General features: G+C 43.3%; 1 protein-coding gene across 3 annotated transcripts in view; it reads left to right on the plus strand.

Annotated features, from left to right (window-relative positions):
* Positions 1-581: 581 nt before the first annotated feature.
* Positions 582-20,310, plus strand: part of CD4 (CD4 molecule) — a 35,574-nt gene continuing 15,845 nt past the window's right edge. Inside the window, exon 1 of one of the 3 annotated variants that reach the window (XM_081176675.1) lies at positions 582-1,014. The gene's annotated coding sequence lies outside the window, so the exon portion shown is untranslated. The remainder of the gene's footprint in view (positions 1,015-20,310) is intronic. The other 2 variants (XM_081176678.1, XM_081176677.1) reach the window with 2 other exon arrangements.

The following is a 20,310-nucleotide window of genomic DNA, read 5'->3' on the forward strand; positions in this document are numbered from 1 at the left end:
TTTGGTCGGCCCCCACGACCCTTCACTTCATCAAATCTGGCCCTCTTTGAAAAAAGTTTGGACACCACTGCGAAAAAGCACTCAGTTTTTAAGACCAAAGAAACACAATGAGGCCCACCCCTCACAGAGGCAGCAAACCCCTCTACTTGAACAGAATCTGCGTGTTTTTGTTGATGCATGAGGAAATAGATTATTTATTTATTTTCATTGAGTTTATTTACAACACATACACACACACTTGTAAAACTGCACATGAAAATAATAATACGCAATCAAAAGAGGGGAAAAAACACAAACGAAAAACAAAGAAATACAAATAATACATAATAACGTACGGAAACTTCTACAAAACAGATAGTCAACCGTGTGTGTGTGTGTGTGTGTGTGTGTGTGTGTGTGTGTGTACACCATAGTTCAGTTCAGTTCTTCCAAGAAGGAGACAGTTTACCAAAAATAAAAAGAGAACCATGTAGAGGATGAAGGAAGTCAGTTAGAGGAAATAGATTATTTAATTTTTTCACAGTGATTTCTGGCCAGTCCGAGAGAGTAAGCAAGCTGACATGTGTTGAAAATTAAACTGAGAAACTAGAAATCCATTAGAAAGATTCATTATAACTTCTGCTTGTAGTTTTCTAACTAACACCAAAAGCAACTCGATGCCCACAGAGTGCCCCAAATGACCCCAAATGCAGTTCTCTTGAAAGTCTCTGAAGTCCAACCCAGAACCAGCTGGGTTCCCCCCCCCCCCGTTTGTTGTTTTCCGGTGCAAGGGGAAGGGAGGGGATGGAGAAACCAGAAATGCTGAGTGGCTTTCTGAACTTTACTGGCTTTTTTCAGTATTTTGAGAGTAAGAGGGAGGGTTTTCCCCCCTTCTTCCTTCAGCTCTTCATTGCGTTAACACCTGGCGAGGAACTCATCTTTCAGAGAGAAAGAACAGAAGAGAAATACAGACAGAGAAAGAAAGAAAGAAAGAAAGAAAGAAAGAAAGAAAGAAAGAAAGAAAGAAAGAAAGAGGTAAGGACACAATTTCCCTGTTTTATAAACCAGTCCTATAATAAGTCAGTGGGAGCTGGATATTTTTGGCCAAGTGACTTGATAATCTGACACATTCACCCCATCCCTGGCCAGCCCCTATGCAAGTTGATTTTCTAGGGAGGTAAAAAAAGAGAACATTCTCCCTCTTGCTTATAGAATCAATCAACCTTTTTATTCGACCGTCAGTCAGAAAAAGTACATTTATCAATACACAGTTAAAAGCTCCAGGAGGATTTTTGAACTTAGCCAACACTAAAATGGGCTAGACAGATAGCCCCATATCAATACATTCAATTATAGTCTTGCGACGCTTAAAAGCTAAAAAAAGAAATTTGGTCACCAAGGAAGGTATAGCTCTAGTGACGTTATTCAGTAAGTGTAAAACCTGGTTTTCTCCGGATAGGAAGCTAGATTGACATAGGAGTGGGTCTATAAAATTTTGTCTAAGCTCTGCATAAGAAGGGCAAGTCAAGAGAATGTTACAGATGGGTAGCCGTGTTGGTCTGCCATAGTCAAAATAAAAAAAATTCCTTCCAGTAGCACCTTAAAGACCAACTAAGTTAGTTCTTGGTATGAACACATTCAAGAGAATGTGTTTGGTGGACTCAACCACACCCATAGCACAATGACAGGTTCTTGCTTATAGAAGATAAGTTGTCTTCTGCATTTTAGACAATACACCAGTGGTCAGCAAACTTCTTCAGCAGGGGGCCGGTCCACCGTCGCTCAGACCTTGTGGGGGGCCGGACTATATTTTGAAGGGGGGGAAATGAACGAATTCGTATGCCCCACAAATAACCCAGAGATGCATTTTAAACAAAAGGGCACATTTTACTCATGTAAAAACACGCTGGGGGCCGGATTTAGAAGGCGATTGGTACGGATCCGGCCCCTGGGTCTTAGTTTGCCTACTCATGCGCTACACCATTTTCTCTCCAGCGATACAAATGTCACACAGACATTAGCATTAGCTTGTCGGCGAGGTCTCTAGCCTTTTGCTTCTCTTCTTTGGGGGTTTCATGTTCACCTTTTTATTGAAGGTTCTCTTTATAAACACATAAGCTGTTCGCATTTCTTAGTTCTTTTTGCATATGCTGTGAACGGTATTGAAGGAGGTGGTGGTGCAAGGATTGCCTTCTCCACTCCAAGCATTTATCTGAAGGCCCTCTCTGTGCAATTGGCTTTGCAAAAAGCAGAGTTACTGATTATGTGTACAGAGCCAATGCACCAACTTTATTTGTACCTCTGAGTGAACACTCAGAGTTTGGGAACAGGGACATCAGGTGCGTTCTTGATTCCACATCTCTCTACCCGTTCAATGAATATTTTTACGAATAGAGCCACTGTGGCTCTGTCCACATCCTTCTGCTGTGTAATTTGTAATCTGTGCAGCGTTTTTCTAGCTTTGCTTTTCCCAAGCTGCTCCCTATTTTATTCCTCATTTCACCTAATCATCTTTTTGTGTGTGCCTTTATGCAGTCCCCCTCAACGCACCGTGGTCCCTGAAATGTCTGACTCAAATTTCTCAAGGCATTTGTTTCCTCTTGCCTTGAAAATTGCTTTAATCATCATCAGCCAAGACAGAATTTGCTGCTTTAGCACACTCACATTTTCTTCAATTTTAAGCAAAGGTTTCTCCCAGTAGGGATTCCAACCATATTTTGCAGCTAGTGAGAGAATAACCTGAAATTCTACAGCCCTAACCAGAACACAGGATCCATCCAGGACATGTTGGTGCCTCAAGCAGAAAATCCAGATGGCACCTTTATAGAACACACAATTTAATATGGAGGACAAACATGAAGATGTTCTCCTTTGCATGCTTCATTGAAATGAGGGGAGAATGCACAAGGGCATGTTAATTTCAGTGGGCCTTTTGCATATTATTAATAATTTTATAATAATTTTATTTATAGGCTGCCCATCTGACTGGTTTGCCCCAGCCACAACTAAAGATTGGAAATTTGTGACACTTTTAGATTCTTCAGGAAGAATGGGAGTTCCCTATAGAATAGGTAGATTTATATCCATGACTTATCCTCACTATGAATCAGGGATAAGACCGTCTTGGTGGATTTTGCCTTTTAGATCAATTGTTTCAGTCTCCAACTCATCTGCTTTTAAAGATATCAGAAATGGCCGCTTCACCTTGCCTCATACTACAGCTAACGTCAGAAGCAAGCGAGATAAACCATGTGTTAAATGGTTAAAAAGCTATCATTTTCACATACACCTTAATCAAATTTAAATCTGGATTCTGGTTTATTGGAAACCCTTTTCATCATTCATGTATGCACAAAAAAGAGCACAACAGGCTGACGAGTGCCAAATCTACACATTTTTCCATAGGGGGACAAAGGTCTGCACTGCTGCCGATGCCCCCTCTCCCAAATAGGATGCTATTTTGCCACTTCTTCTGACCTGCTGCCTAGGGCACATATCCCCTCTCACCCCCGCTTGATCCGAGCCAGAGGCTATCAGAGACATACGACAGCATGTTTGAAAATGCTTTTATACTGCATCACTCATAGAGCCCCTTCTAAGTCCAGATAGATTTTGCTTTACAAATACTTCAGTTATCTCCTGCTAGTTGAGCCACTAAGTGGAAACAAGGAGTTAACAGCACAGACCCTCCAAGTATCCCTATTTTCCAGGGACATCCTTGATTTAGAGAAGCCGTCCCAGTTTCTGATTTGATCCCAGAATCTCCCGCTTTTCCTTAGGATGTCCCTATTTTAATGGAGAGAAATGTTGGAGGGTGTAGAGTTATCCAACCCCCGAGCAGTCTGAAGGCAATCCTGTATAGGGAAGGGTTTTTCTTAAATGTTTTATTATGTTTTTATATATGTTGGATGCTGTCCAAAGAGCCTGGGGCAACCCACTAATATGTGTGGGGTATACATAGTACAATTATCATTATGGAATGGAGGGTCCCTATTTTAATCAGAAAAATGTTGGCTGGTATAACAGCATAATAAAACAGAAATGCAATGCAAAAGAAGGGACAAGACGAAAGAAAAGGGAAAACCTAAGGCAAAATAAAAAATGCATTGGGACATTATGTTTACTTGTAGATGAGTATATTGATTCTAAAGCACATAACATAACTCTGTGCTGTACATAAATCAAATTGGAGATGGACTTTGCAATATCAATGTTTTATCAAAAGGCATGCATTTACTCTGGAGATTTTAGCAAATGCCCTTGGCCATTACAAGAACATTCTGTATGCTCAGAGGCATTGTATTTAGAAGAACTCAGGTAGTAGATGTTGTTCCTCATTCTCTGTCTAATTGCTCTATTCATAAAGTGATTAGAGTCTGGGATTTTCTTCCCCTCTTAGTTCTTTTTGACCCCTAATCCAATCTGCAAAAAGTTTCTGGTTTTTCACTGGCAATTAAAGCTAGGCTGCTCATGTGAAAAGCAGTCTCTTTTTTTATTAGCAGCAGGAAGGCAATTTTTAAGGAACATTCATGTGATAAGATTGCTTTATGCACACCTGACTTTTAATAATTCAGTTATGGATTTGCATTTAATTATGCTGTGCCTATTTGGTTTTTGTATGGACGTGACAAACTAGCAGGCTGAATTCCTAAACACACACACACATATTGAAATGCTAGGGTGGTGCATGTTGTTGTTTAGTAGTTAGTCGTGTCTGCCTCTTCGTGACCCCTGGACCAGAGCACACCAGGCCCTCCTGTCTTCCACTGCCTCCCTCATGCTGGTAGCTTCGAGAACACTGTCCCAGCATCTCGTCCTCTGTTGTCCCCTTCTCCTTGTGCCCTCCATCTTTCCCAACATCAGGGTCTTTTCCAGGGACTCTTCTCTTCTCATGAGGTGGCCAAAGTCTTGGAGCCTCAGCTTCACGATCTGTCCTTCCAGTGAGCACTCAGGGCTGATTTCCTTCAGAATGGAGAGGTTTGATCTTCTTGCAGTCCATGGGACTCTCAAGAGTCTCCTCCAGCACCATAATTCAAAAGCATCAATTCTTCGGCGATCAGCCTTCTTTATGGTTCAGCTCTCACTTCCATACATCACTACTGGGAAGACCATAGCTTTAACTATATGGACCTTTGTTGGCAAGGTGATGTCTCTATTTTTTAAGATGCTGTCTAGGTTTGTCATTGCTTTTCTCCCAAGAAGCAGGCGTCTTTTGATTTCGTGGCTGCTGTCACCATCTGCAGTGATCATGGAGCCCAAGAAAGTAAAATCTCTCACTGCCTCCATTTCTTCCCCTTCTATTTGGCAGGCGGTGATGAGATGGTGCATAGTTCCCTCTTAAATAGCCTCTGGCAAGTAGGAAGCTACTACTGCATTTCCCTCAAGAGCAGTAACTAATAGCCCTCAAACAGGGTATTGCCCCCAAACAGGGTGGCAGTGCTAGATGCTTTGCATTGCTGGATCCACTTTAAAGCTCCTCAGATTTCCCAAGGTGCCAGCACAGGGGTGGGGAGGTGGGGAATTCTCCAGTGAAGCAGCCTGGCCAGCAGAGATGCAAATACAGCAATGAATCCCCTTCTTCTTGTCTGCAGTCCCCTCCTCACATTAGGATTGCTCTGCCCAACTGCAGTCCTAAACACACCTACCTCAATAGGGCTTACTTCTGAGTAGGAAAGCGGAGGTTTGCACTGTACTAGACCTACCATGCATTTGATGCAGTGGGATGTAATTCACGAAAGCTAATGCCGTAATAAAATCTGCACATGGGGAAAGGGGCAAAAATTTAGAAAATAAACAGCCAGCACTGTGGCAAGTGGATGCATAAATTGGACAGTGCTAATATCAGACTTCAAAATTTGTATAAATATAAAAAGAAAGAAAGAAAAGAAACAAGCAGGAGCTCAAATTTCTTGAGAAAAAGCTAGTAATGAAATCCTCATAAATGCAATAAATGTAACTTTACTCATCACTCTGATTTTTTTTTTAAAAAAATAGTTTTGTTTTCTTCAAATTTCCCACCATGTTTCAATCTCTGGCCCCAAATAGGGTCAAGAGAAAATTGAGGGCGAAGAAATAAAGCGTTTCCATTTCTGCTCCAGTCCTTCATGGCTCAATTTTTTACCACACATAGAACTAAGCACTGTAGGCTTCTCCAGCACTCCAAAGGAACATAAAAACTTTTATAGGACTCTCTGGCTTATGAGAAACAGGATTCCCAGCCTCAGGCTTTTTCTCAGTGAGTAAGATGTGCGAGTGCAGACAGTGCTTTCTCTCAGCATGACAGAAATGTATTCACTGGGTTCAGGTTTCTCGGCCACCATAATCCGAAGAGGCAGATGTGTCTGCTAGCCTAGCTCCTTCGGCTGCTGTGATGCAGGCGGGTGGTTAATCAGGGAACTGGTCACAGCACACCAGCATTAAAGGAGAAACGAAACCTTTTCATGCAAAGAGATCCATTAAATGGCTTTGTAATAACAAATGGCCTACCGTGGGGCATCTGCCCGTGCTTTTCAATCTCACGCAGTGCGGCCTGAGAAAAAACTAATTAAATAGTGAAAGGCCTCATGTGATGGCAGCCAAGAGATGCCTCTTGGTATCTCCATTGCATACCCGCATGTACTGCTCTGGCCTTGCCACCTCCTGCTGGTGGCAGGAGTAGTATATTTAGCTACAAACTCTGTGGAAACCATTCAGAATGTATGTTGAATAAACAGGTCATCCGGAAGCGGGATTGGATCCCACTGAGATCAGTGAAACTTACCGTATTTTTTGCTCTATAAGACTCACTTTTTCCCTCCTAAAAAGTAAGGGGAAATGTGTGTGCGTCTTATGGAGCGAATGCAGGCTGCGCAGCTATCCCAGAAGCCAGAACAGCAAGAGGGATTGCTGCTTGCACTGCGCAGCGATCCCTCTTGCTGTTCTGGCTTCTGAGATTCAGAATATTTTTTTTCTTGTTTTCCTCCTCCAAAAACTAGGTGTGTCTTGTGGTCTAGTGCGTCTTATAGAGCGAAAAATATGGTACTTCTGAGTGAATGTGTAGAGTAGTGGTTCTCAAGCTTTTTTCCGTGGGCCACACATTTAAAATAAAAAATTGCTAGTGCCACACCAGTTTTTATTATGGATAAGAAATACATTGGAAAACAAAAGGAAACAACTCCTGGTAGTGCTTGATTTATAACACAAAACACTCACTACAGTGGTGCCCCGCAAGACGAACGCCTCGCAAGACGGAAAACCCGCTAGATGAAAGGGTTTTCCGTTTTGGAGGCGCTTCGCAAAACGAATTTCCCTATGGGCTTCCTTCGCAAGACGAAAGCCCATAGGGAAATCTCCGGGACAGCAGGGAAGCGCAGCGCGTCTTCCCCACTGTCCTCGGACCTCCTCCGAAGGCTGGCGGTGGGGCGGAAAGCCCTTCTCCCCGCGCCAGCCTTCGGATGGCTGTCCTGAAGACTTGCGGTGGGAGGAGGGTTTTCCTTCCCACCGCCAACATTCAGAATGCTGTTCTGAATGTTGGCGGTGGGGAGGAAAAACCCTCCTCCCACCGCAAGCCCCGGGAACAGAGGAGAAGCGCTGCGCCCCTTCCCCTCTGTTCCCGTACCTGTCCTGAAGGCTTGCGGTGGGGAGAAAAGCCCTTCTCCGCACCGCCAGCCTGGCAAGCGGTTTCCATAGGAACGCATTAATTGATTTTCAATGCATTCCTATGGGAAACCATGCTTCGCAAGATGAAAAACTCGCAAGAAGAAAAAACTTGCGGAACGAATTAATTTCGTCTTGCGAGGCACCACTGTACTTTATAATATGATCATGGGACATACAGAAAGGATCAAAGAATGCAGTTACATCAATAACTCGAATCATTCCCAAAATATAAACGTGCCTCTTGCATATGTACCTTAAGTACGAATGCAAGCTCAGTGAGAGGTGTGAGCTTGCTTTTGCCAGGAAATTTCATTTATATGAGGTTTGATTTGAGGCGAACTCTCATCTCCTCGTCAATACAAAGAGGCCTTTCTCATTTCTGATCTTTCATATTTGTCAGAGTTTAAAATCGCTGTTCACAACAATATGCCATAGAGAACAGCATATAAGAACAGCAAATGCTCTTGAGCAGAGGCATGGATACTGTTTCTGGTTGCATTCCCCCCCTCCAATTTTTTTATACTGTACTGAAATGTTCAAATGTTTATTTGATTGTCCTTGAATCTTCTGGCCACACTTGCTATCCTCTCCTACCACATCCTTTGAGAACCACTGATGTAGAGTCAAACTGCCATGATATTGGCAGTTCTGTGACAGAAATCTCGTGTCTTTTTATTTTTCAAAAGACACCTGCAGGTGGGGGGATACTGTGTCCCCCTAAATTTTACCAATGGATGCAAATAGTAGCCTCAGATTCGGAGGGAGATTATCAGTGGGAGAACAGCCTGGGGAGGAATGGTTCAAGTGCCTACCTTACACTACAGTCCTGACTCCACCACACACACAAAACCCAGCAGCTGCTTTTTGTAAATGAAAATGACGTTTGAAGTGACTTTCCCCCCTTTCCTTCCACCTGAAACTTCACACCCCATCCTGTGAGGTCTGAGCAGGACTACAAGGCTGGCAGGAGCCCTGAACAGGAGGACTTGTCCTAGGAATAGGGATACGCAGCAACATTTTGCTGCTTCAGGTCTCACTTGCTAGTAAAGGGATATATAAGTGTTAAAAATACAAAAAGTAACACTTAAGCATTTAAAAAACACTATGATACATATCAGGACCTGGCTGGCACTGCGGGTTAAGCCACTGCGCCTAGGGCTTGCCAATCAGAAGGTCGGCGGTTCGAATCCCCGTGATGGGGTGAGCTCCCGTTGCTCGGTCCCAGCTTCTGCCAACCTAGCAGTTCGAAAGCATGCCAGTGCAAGTAGATAAATAGGTACTGCTCCAGTGGGTAGGTAAACGGCGTTTCTGTGCGCTGCTCTGGTTCGCCAGAAGTGGCTTAGTCATGCTGGCCACATGAACCGGAAGCTGTACGCCGGCTCCCTCGGCCAATAAAGCGAGATGAGCGCTGCAACCCCAGAGTTGTCCGCGACTGGACCTAATGGTTAGGGGTCCTTTATGATACATATCCCAATAGTACCCTTAGCACAATAGATGAAAAGCAATAGAACTTAAAACCAAGAGCCAGCCCAGAGGGGGAAAATTCTATTGTTTAAGCCTGCAGGAGAGAGAGTGAAGAAAGATAAATCACCACCGTTTCGAACCTGGGAACAGACTGTCAGCAAGATTGACGCTTTGGGAAAGTTCATTGACTGAGAATAAAACGACGTTGACAGATAGTTAAAAAAGAGTAATACATTGTTTCAATTGCTTCCTTTTACATTTAAAAAGGAGGAAAAAAAGTAACTGTAAATTGAAACTAGCTCAGTGGCTGGATCTGTGCTTAAAAGGATGGATACATATAGAAATTGTTTCCTTTAGAGGGAGCTTTTGGAACTGTTGCAGGAGTGGAGCTGGGGAATCATAGAATCATAGAATGATAGAGTTGGAAGAGACCACAAGGGCCATCGAGTCCAACCCCCTGCCAAGCAGGAAACACCATCAGAGCACTCCTGACATATGGTTGTCAAGCCTCTGCTTAAAGACCTCCAAAGAAGGAGACTCCACCACACTCCTTGGCAGCAAATTCCACTGTCGAACAGCTCTTACTGTCAGGAAGTTCTTCCTAATGTTTAGGTGGAATCTTCTTTCTTGTAGTTTGGATCTGTAATGGGTATGGGTTGCTCGTGCGTAAGTTACCGCCACTCCTGGCTGTGTTGCCTTGTTAAACCTTTCTGTCTGGGCAGCCCTTCACTTCGTGGCTGCCTCAGTCGCTAGCAGAATCCGTCAGTGGGCGTTTCTTAAACCTTTTCCAACATAAAAGTTGTTTGACGCCAAGTCTCCTCCTACTCTCCCTGCGGGGAAGTCTTCTGCGCAGGGTGGGCGTGGGTAGCGGAGGACCCATGCTCTCCCTGCTGGTGTCCGGTGAAGAGTCCTGGAGCCATCTCAACGATTCCCCCATCTGCCCCCCTTTATCCCTGGTGTTGCGCTGATTTGCTTCCCCATCTGCGGAGCTGCCTCTCTCCCTGCTGGGCCCTTCTCCAGCATCATTTGAGAGCCTTCCCTCCCCCTCTAGCTCCAATGTCAGTTCCTTGACAGGATCCATTGCTCCGTGTCCGCTTCTCTGGAGCAGCAGAAAACAACCTTTCTCCCTCCTCTATGTGACATCCTTTTATATATTTGAACATGGCTATCATATCACCCCTTAACCTCCTCTTCTCCAGGCTAAACATGCCCAGCTCCCTTAGCCGTTCCTCATAAGGCATCGTTTCCAGGCCTTTGACCATTTTGGTTGCCCTCCTCTGGACACGTTCCAATTTGTCAGTGTCCTTCTTGAACTGTGGTGCCCAGAATGGACACAGTACTCCAGGTGAGGTCTGACCAGAGCAGAATACAGTGGCACTATTACTTCCCTTGATCTAGATGCTATACTCCTATTGATGCAGCCCAGAATTGCATTGGCTTTTTTAGCTGCCGCGTCACACTGTTGGCTCATGTCAAGTTTGTGGTCAACCAAGACTCCTAGTTCCTTTTCACATGTACTGCTCTCAATCCAGGTGTCACCCATCTTGTATTTGTGCCTCTCATTTTTTTTGCCCAAGTGCAATACTTTACATTTCTCCCTGTTAAAATTCATCTTGTTTGTTTTGGCCCAGTTCTCTAATCTGTCAAGGTCGTACTACCATTTCCCTAGCACCCCATACACCCCCAGGAGGAATGAATTGTACAATATTACTGGGGCTCTTAGTACTTAATGCTATAGACACTGAGCCTAGAACCATAGAGGTTTCTTATGCAGGGCCGGTCTGAAAAGCTACTTGTTATTTTCTGAAAAAGCCCAGTTGCCCTTACTATAGCACCTTCTCTTTTGGGTGCCTAATTTCATTTTTCATCTCAAGCTCTACCTGAGCATTTTGACCAGGCAGGTGATAGTATCTCCCCTGTACTTTCAAGGAGTGAAACTGCCGTGGTAGATGAATACTACAGACTTAAGTAGTATAAAGTGAATTTTAATTGTCAGGGCTTGCCATAGGAATGAACGTGGAGAGTACTCTTCAAGAAAAGTCCTTAGTTCCATACACCACAACAGAAGTACCAGCATTAACTGTTAAAGCACTTGACATCTGTACTGTTAGAATGACTACATTTTTAAAAATTCACAAAAGCTGTATTTTGTGAATGTTTTACAGCTGGTGTTTTGAAGAATGTTACCAAATACGGTATCAAGGCTGAAAATCCTAAGCACACTTACAAGAGCCATTGAACTCAGTGGTATTTATTTAGTAAGCATGTGATGAATCACTTTGTAAAAATAATATTAAAAAATCAGTGAAGAGTCTTATGAAACTTCTGCTGATTCCCCCCCCCCCAGTCGTTTATTATCTTTATTATTATTTGTATATATTTATAACACGCCTTTTCCCCTGATGGGACTCAAGACAGCTTACAGATAAAAACAAGAACCACTAAACACATAGAAAAATTGATCGTTAAAATACAATTAAAAATCGATAGAATTAAATCAATTTACATATATAAAATCAATAATCAAAACATATCAATAATTACAATAAAAACATGACGTGGACTTTAACCCTCAAAAGCTTGTGCCATAATAAATTTGGTACTGTTAAACATAAGGTAAAGGGACCCCTGACCATTAGGTCGTGGCCGACTCTGGGGTTGCGGCGCTCATCTCACTTTATTGGCCAAGGGAGCCAGCGAACAGCTTCCGGGTCACATGGCCAGCATGACTAAGCCGCTTCTGACGAACCAAAGCAGCGCACGGAAATGCCGTTTACCTTCCCGCCGGAGTGGTACCTATTTATCTACTTGCACTTTGATGTGCTTTCAAACTGCTAGGTTGGCAGGCGCAGGGACCGAGCAAGAGGAGCTCACCCCATTGCGGGGATTCGAACCACCGACCTTCTGATCGACAAGTCCTAGGCTCAGTGGTTTAACCCACAGCACCACCCACGTCCCCCAGAGTAAACATACAACAGGATAAATTTGTTAATCTTAAATGCTAACAAATTTGTTACAGCATACTTTCATGAGCTTGAGTATATTTCATCACGTGCATGATGTTTTATCCACAGTTGGCAGTAACTATTTTCATTTATTCTCACTGTTTTCATTTTTCTCTCTACACCCATGTAGATCCCCCATACCAGTCAAATGAGGATAACATTTCATGTATTTGATGAAATGGACTTGAGTCAATAAAAGCATACCCTCCAAATGTCCTGATTTTCCAGGAACAGTCCCGGAATGGCAGAAGCCGTCACTATTTTCATCAGTGAAAATGTTGTAGGGGATGGACTAGGATGTCCCTATTTTCATCTGAGAAACATTGGAGGAGATGGGAAAGTCTTTGCCATAATACATTTATTAGTCTTTAAGGTGCTAGCAGAAGAAAGTCCCATTTAATTCAATGGAATGTACTCCCAGTCCTAAGTAAGTATTCATAGGAGTGTGGGCTTAGTTTACAATCACATTTCTCGCTGTAGTATTGCTTTTGGTAGCAAAGACTTGGAGAGCTAATGTCAGTAAATACGTAAAGGTTAGGAAGATGTCAAAGAGAAAAACTTGATCGCTTCAGCATTCAAATTACAATGGAAACTTGCATATTAAGAATCAAGATCTTTATCGTTTGGAAATGTATAGGACATCAACAACAAGTTTCATTATCACTGTAATTTTTCATTATTATTTTTTTCATTTCTGTTGACTTCGTAAAGTCATCAGTACCTTAACACACTCACAGTCTGTTTAACAGTCAGATAATGATGTGGGTTTTATTGGCATTAACAGATTTTCCCACAGTTCTTGGATGACTTATTTTTCCAGTGATTTTTTTTCCGGGGGGGCAGGTATTTATTTAATTACATCCCACATTTTGGCTGCAGTCCAAAAGCAGTTTGCAACATTTATAAAATGCAATAGATATATAATAGAAACTGTACCCTTTAGAGCTGCCTTCCTCAACCTAGTACCCTACAAATGTTTTGAACTACAATTCCCATCAGCACATGCTGGCTGAGGTTTATGATGGGAGTTGTCGTTTGAAACATCTGGCTGGGGAAGGCAACTTCAACTTTAAAAAAGTTGGGCCAGTCTTGCCAGACTCTAGGGTTGTGCGCTCATCTCACTCTATAGGCCGGGAGCCAGCGCTGTCCGCAGACACTTCCGGGTCACGTGGCCAGCGTGACAAGCTGCATCTGGCGAGCCAGCGCAGCACACGGAACGCCGTTTACCTTCCCGCTGGTAAGCGGTCCCTATTTATCTACTTGCACCCGGAGGTACAGTGGTGCCTCGCAAGACGAAAAGAATCCGTTCTGTGATTCTCTTCGTCTAGCGGTTTTTTCGTCTTGCGAAGCAAGCCCATTGACGGATTAGCGGATTAGCGCTATTAGCGGCTTTTAGCGGCTGTTAGCGGCTTATCGGCTTATCAGATCAGCTGATAAGCGGCTTAGCGGCTTAGAAAAAGGGGGGGAGGAAAAAAACCCTGCAGGAACTTGCAAGACATTTTCATCTTGCGAAGCAAGCCCATAGAAGATTCGTTTTGTGAAGCACCTCCAAAACGGAAAACTCTTTTGTCTAGCGAGTTTTCCGTCTTGCGAGGCATTCGTCTTGCGGGGCACCACTGTACTTTCGAACTGCTAGGTGGGCAGGTGCTGGGACCGAACGACGTGAGCACACCCCGCCGCGGGGATTCGAACCGCCGACCATGCGATTGGCAAGTCCTAGGCACTGAGGTTTTACCCACAGCGCCACCTGCGTCCCACCAACTTCAACTTTAAGCCAATTATGGTGGACAGAGCACAAAGGGAAAGAGAAATATAGGGATGCTTAAGGTCTTGCCATATTATCAGTATGAGACATTCCCACAATACAACACATTTTTCTGAACTTCTTTCCTCCTTTTTTCTGTCGCATGTGAATTTTAATGTGGAATGGGTTGATGTGGAATAGAAACAGAGTACACATGGTGGCCAGTGTTAGTTTTGTTTGCTTTGGTGACTGTTGATGGCATCTGTCTGTCTCGAAGACAATGGCATGCACTTCTGAGGGTCCTGGGTTGCTCAGCTGACATGTGTAATAAACAAAAATCTGCCCTTATTCACTTATGGGGAACACAAGAGCCCTTATAGAGTCCTTTGTAGGTTCTCCATCGGTCGGAGAAGATAACAGAGGCCAACCAGAGAATATTGAGAAGCAAAGCAGCTCGTAAGCCTGATCTTTATTGAACTGTTGCAACAGGGTGCTCCCCTCACTCGCAGGAAAGGAGGAGGACCGAGAACAAAGGTGTCCCTGCCCTTATATAGACGTTTTAAATTGCCTTCCCTGAAGCTCAAGACCACCACCCCCCATACATCATACATACATCACAGAAGGGGTGTAACCCAAGACCACCCCCCCAAACATCATACCTACATCACAGAAAAGACTGTCTACAACAGGAATCTGAGTGCGTTGTTTACCTCCTGTCTGGCAGGTTACCTGTTAATGGTCACTTGATTAGATACCCTGGGGAGCCTGGCCAGTCTTTTGCAATGACAAATACTTAGTTCCTGGGCCAGGTCACAGGTTCACCCTATTCATACACAGTCATACCCTTAAGACAGTATTTGTGAAGGAGAAGACAATGGGGAGGATTTTCCATTTTCCTTCGACCTTGCAGAGAAATATTTGAGGTCAATTTGGAAGGGACAATATGGTTTCAGGACTTTTTCTGTGGGGTTTCAGACATGTGGTTTATATATGCAGTTATGAATATATATATATATATATATATATATATATATATATATATATATATATATATATATATATATGCAGGTTTTGGTGTCTTCGGGTGTCTTCCCGTGTAAGAGTTGGGGTGTCTAGGCGACGTTTCGACGAGGTCTCACTCGTCATCTTCAGGCTGGTGCTTTCGGCTTCTTGTTACTGGAACAGAGCAGGATCTCAGTGTTTGAGTTCCTATAAATACTGTAGAGGGGGTGTGGTGTATAGCCTCCAACGTTCTGGGCAGAGAGGAAGTTCCAGGTTAGTGTGCCTTTTCTTCTTTTGTTCATTAATTACTTGAGGGATATCTTGAGTGATTTCTTGAGTGATATTCTAAGTACCACTTAGGAGGGTCATTAGGTGTGGATTAGTTGCTGAAGCTTTCGTGTCTTGACCTCTTGAGCTTGTGAAGAGTTTTTCTGAGAAGATGGCTGTACTGCACTTAGTTGTGCTCTGGCTTGGCTTCGAGTATAGGGGCGAGCTGTGGTTTTGTGCCCTGTGCCAGCCAGATCTGTGTAGGGATTGCAGGGGGGTGCAGCATCCGGAGGTGCCACTATGTGGCACCAAAACCTGCATTCCTGTACCCGTGAAAATCTACGAAAGCAAATATATATATATATATATATATGTAGGTTTTGGTGTCTTCGGGTGTCTTCCCGTGTAAGAGTTGGGGTGTCTAGGCGACGTTTCGACGAGGTCTCACTCGTCATCTTCAGGCTGGTGCTTTCGGCTTCTTGTTACTAGAACAGAGCAGGATCTCAGTGTTTGAGTTCCTATAAATACTGTTGAGGGGGTGTGGTGTATAGCCTCCAACGTTCTGGGCAGAGAGGAAGTTCCTAGGTTAATGTGCCTTTTCTTCTTTTGTTCATTAATTACTTGAGGGATATCTTGAGTGATTACTTGAGTGATATTCTGAGTACCACTTAGGAGGGTCATTAGGTGTGGATTAGTTGCTAAAGCTTTCGTGTCTTGACCTCTTGACCTTGTAAAGAGTTTTTCTGAGAAGATGGCTGTACTGCACTTAGTTGTGCTCTGGCTTGGCTTCGTGTATAGGGGCGAGCTGTGGTTTTGTGCCCTGTGCCAGCCAGATCTGTGTAGGGATTGCAGGGGGGTGCAGCATCCGGAGGTGCCACTATGGTTTGGCTACTGGATGGTGTCTGTAATTTATCTGTGGAGAGGGTCTGGGTTTGGGTCTTGTGTGGTTGATTGGAGATGGCGTTCTGTGTGCCTCTGGTTCTGGTGTCGGTTTTTGTGGGGAGGGCTAATTTCCAGATGTCTGGCAGGCGGGACGTGTCGTCACGCTTGTTCATGTTGTGAGGGTGTTTCTCTATCTCGATGGCTTCCATGATTATTCTCTTGTGGTGATGTTCCATGTTAAAGAGCAATTTGGAATCTGCAAAATTAATTTCGTGTCCTGTTTCTTTCATGTGTTGGTAAAGAGAGGAAGTTTTTTCTTCTTTTTTGACGGCATTCTTGTGTTCTGCGATACGTGCATTTATTCGTCTGTTTGTTTGTCCAATGTACGTGGCTGGGCAGACTTTGCAGGGTATTTCATAGACCCCTTGGTTTTCTAACTGGATTTTATCTTTTGGGTTTCTGAGGATATTGGCTATTTTTTGGTTGGTGCAAAAGGCTGTTTTGATATTGTGTTTATGGAGGATTTTGCTAATTTTATCTGTAGTGCCCTTGATATAAGGAAGGAGGGCCATGCCATTGTTTTCTTTTGTGTCTTGGTTTTTGGGGGGTGTTTCTTTTTGGATTAGCTTCGTAACCCTGTTTTGCTGGTATCCGTTGGCGATTAACACATTTGAGAGATTCTGTAACTCAGTTGTCAAGTGGTCTTTGTCAGCCAGGCGTTTGGTTCTGGAGATGAGAGTCTTGGCTACGGAGTTTATTTGTGCAGGGTGGTGGTGTGATTGTGCATGTAAGTAGCGGTTGGTGTGTGTTTTTTTCCGGTAGATAGTGTGTCCTAGGGAGCCCAGCCACGTACATTGGACAAACAAACAGACGAATAAATGCACGTATCGCAGAACACAAGAATGCCGTCAAAAAAGAAGAAAAAACTTCCTCTCTTTACCAACACATGAAAGAAACAGGACACGAAATTAATTTTGCAGATTCCAAATTGCTCTTTAACATGGAACATCACCACAAGAGAATAATCATGGAAGCCATCGAGATAGAGAAACACCCTCACAACATGAACAAGCGTGACGACACGTCCCGCCTGCCAGACATCTGGAAATTAGCCCTCCCCACAAAAACCGACACCAGAACCAGAGGCACACAGAACGCCATCTCCAATCAACCACACAAGACCCAAACCCAGACCCTCTCCACAGATAAATTACAGACACCATCCAGTAGCCAAACCATAGTGGCACCTCCGGATGCTGCACCCCCCTGCAATCCCTACACAGATCTGGCTGGCACAGGGCACAAAACCACAGCTCGCCCCTATACACGAAGCCAAGCCAGAGCACAACTAAGTGCAGTACAGCCATCTTCTCAGAAAAACTCTTTACAAGGTCAAGAGGTCAAGACACGAAAGCTTTAGCAACTAATCCACACCTAATGACCCTCCTAAGTGGTACTCAGAATATCACTCAAGTAATCACTCAAGATATCCCTCAAGTAATTAATGAACAAAAGAAGAAAAGGCACATTAACCTAGGAACTTCCTCTCTGCCCAGAACGTTGGAGGCTATACACCACACCCCCTCAACAGTATTTATAGGAACTCAAACACTGAGATCCTGCTCTGTTCTAGTAACAAGAAGCCGAAAGCACCAGCCTGAAGATGACGAGTGAGACCTCGTCGAAACGTCGCCTAGACACCCCAACTCTTACACGGGAAGACACCCGAAGACACCAAAACCTACATTCCTGTACCCGTGAAAATCTACGAAAGCATATATATATATATATATATATATATATATATATATATATATATATATGACCTTAAATTTTTTATTTCACATGACAGCCCCCACTGGCCTCACTGATGTTGTCCAATGGAAAGCAGAGCAATACATTTTGCACCAGCTTGGCTGCAGGAGCTGTGGGAAGGAGGCGTACAAGGCACCATCCAACTGCCTTAGGGACTCCTCTCTGAATTTGTGTAGGGTTTACTCCTTAGCCTTTTCTTCTTCCAAAGATATCCCACAAGGCAGTGGGTGATTTGGGTCAGAGTTTTCCTTTTCCTAGATTGGCTACCTTCCCAGGTTGATGTGCCCCATCTGCCCCAGGTGACTAATTCCCCCCCCCAAAAAAAAATTAAAATAAAACACTAAATAAAATAAAACACTAAACAAAACACTAAATAAATAAAACACTAAACAAAATGTTCCACAATGTGGCTTTAAACTCAGACTCCAAATAATATATAATTCCTCCCCGTGCCAGTGCTTAAAGTGTGCCTATATGCATGGTATGTGCTTGGTACTTGTCTCATTCCTTAATGATCCTTTCAAGAGGGTGGCAACTTTTGCATCACCAAAAAAGTAAAGAAAACGGGAAACGCATCGCCAAAAAAGAAGGCAACAGAGAACACAGACTTTTATAAAATTTGCAAATGCTTATTTATATCGTTCACCCACCATTATATTATATATATGTATATGCATGCTCATAATAATAATAATAATAATAATAATAATAATAATAATAATAATAATTTATTATTTATACCCCGCCCATCTGGCTGTGCCTCCCCAGCCACTCTGTGCGGCTTCCATAAAAACCAAAAATACAGTAAAATAACACACGTTAAAAACTTCCCTGAACATAATAATAATCTAGTCATCAGTAATGTCAAATCCAAAGTAGTAGACTTCAATAAAAGAAAAAACACTGCATGGATGGCTTATAAATTCTAAAGAGCTAGAACAGGTAAAATCTTACTGTTAAATTGACAGAACTTTCTCAGTTTCATGATTCTGGGCTTTGCAAATTAAGAAAAATGCACTGAAAGCAGTTGATTGTCTACAAACTGCTAAATTTTAGATGCCCAGGGTCAATACATCCCATTTTAAATATTTTCAAAGCAAAACAATTTGAAATGTTAAGAGTTCAAAGCCACTTTTTCAGTATGCTTTTCAGAGTTTCTGAATTTACCCCACTGTATCCAATCAGCTGAGAGTTGGGTATAGAAATTATTTCTGGTTTAATATATGTTAGGATGGCTAATTATTAGTGCAGACTAAGCCAGATGATGAAAGACAGGTTTCTTAAGATCTGTCTAGAAAAGCAGAGGACACTTTCTCTAGGAAACGTTTAGTTAAAACTACTTCCAAACTTGGGATTTTCTGTACAGGCATTGAATCCATGGGGGAATGACACCAAAATTTCTTTAAATAAAGAATCTTGGGTGTAGGAGCACAAACAGACATAATGGTCCTCAGATCCTCAATAACATAAAAATTCTTAGCAAAAGCAAAGCATCAACTTCAATATAAAAAATATCAGCTGCATTCCATAATAATGGCGTATCAGAAACCTTTTACCCAAGTTGTTCAGGCAACTAAGGATCAAAAGGGCAATAGACATGAGAGGCTGAAGGCCAAGAACCCTTTTAGGCAGACCAGCATCAAAGGACCAGAGGGAAGTGCCGAGTCAGAGGACAGACGTTTGCTTGAAGAAGTGTCAGAGGACAATCCTGTCTTGAGGGGAGTCCTCCGGTTCGGCTTTCATCAACCTGGTGGCCTCCAGATGCTAATCTTCATCCACCCCAGCCACCAGCACAGCCACGCAGGAAGATTATTGCAGGCAAATAATAGTAATAATAATAATAATAATAATAATAATAATAATAATAATAATAATAATAATAATAATAATAATTTATTATTTGCACCCTGCCCATCTGGCTGGCTTTCCCAGATTAAGAATACATTAAACAAAGATTAAGAATACATTAAAATGTCACACATTAAAAACTTCCCTGAACAGGGCTGCCTTCAGATGTCTTCTAAATGTCAGGTTTCTTTCCTTGACGCCTTATGGGAGGGCGTTCCACAGGGCGGGCGCCACTACCGAGAAGGCCCTCTGCCTGGTTCCCTGTAGCTTGGCTTCTCGCAATGAGGGAACCGCCAGAAGGCCCTCGGCGCTGGACCTCAGTGTCCGGGCTGAATGATGGGGGTGGAGACGCTCCTTCAAGTCTACTGGACTGAGGCCGTTTAGGGCTTTAAAGGTCAGCACCAACAAATTGAATTGTGCTCGGAAACGTACTGGGAGCCAGTGTAGCAAATGACTGATGATTATTTAAATCAGCCTTCCTCAACCTGTTGCCTCCCTCCCCCCCCCAGCTATGTTGGCTGAGGCTGATGGGAGTTGTTGTCCTAAGCCAGGTTGGCGAAGACGGATCTATCTGAAGGGCTGTCTCACCCAAGTCTGGTTTAAAGATAATGAATGCTAAGAAGGGGATCAGGAGCCTCACAGTTGTCCACCAGCAGTTAACACCTG

The sequence above is a fragment of the Podarcis bocagei genome, assembly GCF_964188305.1.
Source record: "Podarcis bocagei genome assembly, chromosome: 17".
Taxonomy (NCBI): domain Eukaryota; kingdom Metazoa; phylum Chordata; class Lepidosauria; order Squamata; family Lacertidae; genus Podarcis; species Podarcis bocagei.